Raw genomic sequence first — 6000 nt, forward strand, 5'->3', positions numbered from 1 at the left:
GCCAGAACCACACGGAGCCTGATATGCAATGGGATGTTCATCCTCATGGAACAACTTCATTCTACCAGGCATGATTTTGCTTCGACAGAGCAGTCCAAGAGAAGCTCCAGATGATTAAGTAGGAGATCCTGGTACAAGCTGAAACACCCAAGAGGGAGGTGAAAGGTTTCCCAGCTATGCCAGTGATTTGATGATGTATGGCAAAAGGGAACAACTGGTGAACACGACTTCCTCATTTATAACATCACAACTGAAACAGTCTTTATTGTCCTTGACCTGCATTATTTAGATCTGCCTGTCATATTTTAAGACTCCCATCACCCTGATATCATAGCACAACTTCTTTTCATATTTTAAGAGCCATCTATTCATATATCTCTAGAAAATGTTGGCACAAATTTTCTGAAAGGATTTTCTTCTAATTTGTACTCCCTTTTCCCAAATCCATTTAATCTATCTGCTAACACCGAGGACCTTTTTCTTTGGTTCCTTTTATGTTTGCTCTGCTATAGTCGCTTGTTATATCTTTTGCTAAAGCTTTAGAAATCACTTGAGGAATCTTAGTAATGTATTCATTTTGAGGTAGATTTATCTTCAGTGCTGGTAAATAGAAAGTCTTTTCTTCATTTCAGTGGGCTTTGGATCAGGTGTTTAGTGTTAACATCATTTCAGTTCTTCTAATCTAGTTGTTTGGGGCCCAGGATGCAGCCCCTGAGACTGCTGAGATTTTCACCATAGGCTTTAATGAGAGCAGAATCAGCCCCTACTTCCTCAGAGACAGCCTATAAAAATCCAAAAGAAATAAGCATAAGACTTTCTTGAACAACCAAGTCTTAAATTTGATTTTATTTGATTCCGAATCTCACAGATTTTTGTCCACAGGCACTTTGACCTCTGTTCTGTGCCTTATCCTAACAGGATGAGCTGGAGTTTCAGTTACCCAGGCCTGCTGGAAATGGTGCCCAGCAGTCATTTGGCAGTGGCCTTTCAAGAGCAGCAATGCCAGCTCTCTATTGCAATGCCCACATTCAGAGATCTGTAGCATTAGAGTCCAAATTCTGCTTGTATTTGCAAGCCCAGAACACCACTGACTTCAAGGGGCTTGTAGGATTTTAGCCAAGAGCACAAATTGGCCAAGGATCTTTTCAGATTCCCTCATGCTTCTGTTTATATGATGTTAGCATCAAGAACTAACAGCATGCTTCATGATGCATTTTACTTTTAAATTACATAAAGGATATTTACTGTGCCGGCGCTACGTAGTTTGCAAGAAAGATGCACATATGGAAATGAAAAAACACTGATTACCATTAGGATTTCCAGCTTTCAGCATTCATTTTTGAAAACAACCCAGGGACTATTTCTCATCATAAATGCAGAAATGAAAATCCCATTTCTTGGCATTTATGTATGGCATTCTGGAGTCTTATTCATCAAGTCTGCTGTGAAAATGGTCAGAATAAAAAAGCCTCGTAATATACAAAAAGTTCAATACTCTGCTTTTATTTTCTGTATACTGGTTTCCCAGTCAGAGGCATGAGTCCATCCCTAAAAATAATGAATGTTTTTCTGCCTCTCAAAAGGTGGGAGAAGAGAAGGGAGATCAGGGTAAAGCTCAGTGATGACCAAGGACAAGGGGTAAGAACACAGATAAAGGTTGAGAGTGAATGGATCAAAACTGTCAAAGTGGGTAAGTGGGATGCCAGGCAGAGCGTGCGGGACAGTGCCCGCTGCTGCCTGAGAGCATCGAGTGGCCAGAGCTGCCCTGCCCAGGGCGATGGCACCCGCTTCAGATCCAGCAGCTCGCTGATACCCTTGGAGCTGCAAAAGGGACCCGAGAGCAAACCAGCTGCTCAGCATCTTTCTGAAGCAAGGAGCAGCGTAGGATGGAGGTCCTCCACAGAGCAGAGCTCCGGTCTGGTTCTAGTTGGAGCTACTGGGCTGCTCAGCATCGTTCAAAATGAGGCAGATTATTTTGCCACACGGTTACAAATCTGGGAGCTTCCTTCTAGATAGCCTTGTTTAGAAATCTGGGCTGGGGCCTTTTAAAGCCTTTAACAACTCCCTACTTAAGCTTTTAATATTCATGTTAAATAGTTCATTGAGCATGGCCTGGTATTCAGGAGAACAGTGTGCCATTGTCCACCGATGAGTAACTTTAGGCAAAGGAATTATTTTGTACCTCTGTGCCTTTTCTTCTCCTGCATCTGCTTTGTCTGTGTAGATAGTAAAGTCTTTCAGGGAAGGAGTGGCTCACACTATGCGTGTCTAGTCATCAACACAGCCAACTCCAGTCTCACTGAGAGCCTCTCTGTGCTCCTAACAGTAGCATCTTAACACGTCGGCCTCTGTATATGCTTGCCTTTCACCCTGCTGTAGAAAAGGGGGTTTAGGATTAATGACTATATAAAACAAAAATCTGGAGTCCTAAATTCTGTAACATTAAAGTATCCATATACCATGCTTGCATAAACCCTTGCACAAATAGGTCACTGTACAGAAAGCTCAGGGGCTACCAGCTGCTCTGGCAACCAAGTGCTAAATTGTGAGTATAAAGGGAGCAGAGATACTCTAACAGGACAGCAATATTCCCTCGGCCACTGAAAAGTCTCCATGCTCACCAGAAAGCTGGCCCTACCTGACTCTGCTCTAGTCCTTGCAATTTAAGGGGAGCAAAGATCCTGTCGTCAGGGCAGCCCTGCTTGGTGATCCCTTAATAGCAGCACTCCTTCCCAGGCCTTTAAAAGGCAGCAGAATTTAGTGCATCCCTGAGGGTGCTCGGGGCCAATTTTTGCTTTTGCAGCTTTCTGTTGCCTCCACTGCATGTAGCAGAGCTCTCGGCTCATACTGTGTCGCTGGATTCTTGGATTTAGTGGGCTGTTCTGTGTAAATAATCGTGGTGCCTGGGCACATCCCGGTGTCTAGAAAGCAAACAGTATGCTCGAAGCGTCTGTCAAGGATCTAGATACAAATGTTCCAAATGAGAAAAATGTCTGTTCATCCGTCTACCTGCCTGCTTAGGAATGCCGAGAGCACTGGACTACTACGGGTTTGACGCTCTTGTTTGTTCTGTTACTGTCCATCTGACCTTGCTATTTCAGACAGGCTATTTGTCAATGCCAGAGAAATCTGCTGCAGCAACAGAGGGAATATCTGGTGTCAGTGTTTTCCAGCTCCTTGAGGGAACTACCTCATTAGAGAAGCTAAAACGTCGCTTTGATTGCTTAGAAGCAAGTCATTTGTTTTGCAAAAATCTCCAAGCAGTTATTCACTTCTTGTAAAATTATAATGCCTGAAGTCTTTTTTCTAAAGCAGTCTTGAATACTGGAATGACTTGAAATTCGCAGCCAATAAAAAGTTTTACAGCAAAGCAGATCTGATCAGTGTTTCCTTAAGTGAGACAATTAATCTTCTCTGTCAAAATGTCATCAGATTTTGGTGGATTTAAAAACAATAAAATGTTTTACTGGAGAAAGTAATAAAAGAGGACATTTCTATAGCTTCACAGATGTTCATAATGCATTTGAGATTTTGTATGCTTGCTTTAGGAAATTTGGAGCCGAGACTTTTAATATACCTAGAGCACATATTTTTGTCCCATAACATCCAAGTATTTTGTCATGATCAGCTCTGAGCTCTCTCATAAACTTTGGCAGAGGACATCAAGCTGAAATGGGATGACTGCTGTCCTGGTATTCTACCTTCGGAAAGAAGCCTGTTGGAAGATTGATTGCTGTGTCTGCTTTTGGGTAGTTCCTTTCATTCAAGGATCCTAAAGCAGTCACAGAAATCCCTAAGTCTTCCTAGCCAGAAATATGACACAGCCTTACTGCTTCTCTGAAGTGTACTTTACTCGTCGTTGTATGGCACCAGGAGGGACAGAGTCCATCTTTTACTTCCGTGCTGGCAGTTTCCCAGGGAATTGCTAGTGAACACAGGTTACAGACCACACCGCCTGCGCTCTCTACATAGGGAGAAGGAAGGGCCAGGAAAAGAGAGGCATCATGTTCCTGCTTTCCTCTAACAGATGGAAATCCTGTGGGAACCATCACATGTGAGCAGCTCCTACACAGCTGTAGCCTACGTGAGGACCGACCACAGTGACACAGAGAATCGAGGAACAGCAAAGGCCTGCCCGTCCTCATCTCATTCCCACCCAATCCCTGCTACATTTTATAAACCCAGATCTGGTCCTGCTCACATACTGTTTAATTTAATCTGAAGAAAGTCTGGAGCCCGATTCCCTATGCTCTCTTTTAACGTCTTGTACACTGTACAGGACACGTTAAAGACACATACTAGCAACTTATCAGTTACGCGTAGTAAATGCCTGGTGGACTTCCTGAGCAAAAGTACACGCAGAACAAAGTTGAGGATTTGGATCATTGACAGGTCTGTGGTTGAAGAGAAGTTTTGTCTTAACATCACACTCACAGGCACATTTGGGATCCTGCTGTAAATGACTTAGCTAATGTTTCTTAATGCACACCAGTTGACTTGGAACTTCAGAGGTCTCTGATTCCTCCTTTCTTCCCCATGACCCTTTCCCCTCTTCATCTTTCTCCCTCTTTGCTCTTCACATTCCTCTCTTCTGCCGCCCTATGAAGTACTTACTACTGACTGGTGGGATTATGACATAGTTGATAAACAGAGAGATTATGACATCCAAGCAATAAATCACACCTCCCTCCCGGCTTTCTTCTCCCTGCTTCTTTCTTCCTTTTCTACTTCTCTCCTAAAAGAAAGAGGGAAATTGTGACATTAGAAAGAAGCATCTTCTCCCAATCACCCCTCTTGGAGGGGGTGATTTTATCCTTTTGTTTAAACATCTCTAGAATATGTGATAATAAATTTATGCCCTCTCAGTCTTCAATCTTCAAAATGAATACATGATACAGATATTTTCACAGTAATGGCCATTTGAAAATATTCTGACATTTTACAAGCTTGCAAAATTTTCCCTCCTTTGGGAAATTGGTGATTATCAGACTTGCCACAATAAACAAATTCTGCAGAAAGAGAGCAACATATCACTGTACAGAGCTCCAGACTGCAGTTGATTATTTTCCTTTGCTTAGCAAAACCCTGGTATTTCTGAAAGTCACACCTCCTAGAATATAGTGTCCCACCTGCGAAGATATGATGGGTTCCTGTGCACTTCAGTCATGAGAAAGTTGGGGTGTGTAAGTAATTCAAGTTCTTCATAAACACTGCTTTAATAAAATCTACTTTACATTGTGCTTTGCTTTCTTATGTAGCATTCGCTAGAATCTGCCCAGGAATATTCATCTTACCTATTTTCTTGTCCTTACTGGTACAAAATAATTTTTACACACACCACACCAAGCTTACTTGCAAAGAATAGTGCTTAATATACTGCTGTTATTTTGCTGACATACCTAATTATATATTGAATATGTCAACATTAAGTTACGTCTAAATGAGAGGCATTGATGTGGCTGTTATGTAATGTAGATGTACTCAAACCACCTTACAACGAAACTCAGACACTGCTACCAGCGTAGCCATTGAGCCACATGGACTGCAAAATCAATCAGAGTAACTCAATAAATATTAGAGTCACTAGCCTGTGCCAAACTCCGTTTTTAACAACTAGAATACTACTGGTAATCAAGCCAGCTCACAAAGAGCCTGCCCAACGTGTCTACTTACACAGCGGTGATCACAGCCTTGAGCCACGGCTCTGGCAGATGAGCACTGGTGGGCTTAGGCGCAGAAGGATAAGGTTCATCATCCCCCTCTGTCTCCGTCTGTCTTCTCCGTGAGAAGTTTCCACCGTCACGGCAGGGGTGGGAGAAAGGGACGGTAACCTAGCTTATAATTCAGCTGGCCCAGTTCACAGCATAAAGCAGTGGTGGAGATGCTGGACTATGAACTGTGGCACAGACACACAACCTTTTGTGCTACTTTTATGCTGGTGTCAATAACGTCCAGCAGAAAATACTGAGAGAAGCAGTGATCATTTACAACACTACTGCT

The sequence above is a fragment of the Grus americana genome, chromosome 10, assembly GCF_028858705.1.
Source record: "Grus americana isolate bGruAme1 chromosome 10, bGruAme1.mat, whole genome shotgun sequence".
Taxonomy (NCBI): Eukaryota; Metazoa; Chordata; class Aves; order Gruiformes; family Gruidae; genus Grus; species Grus americana.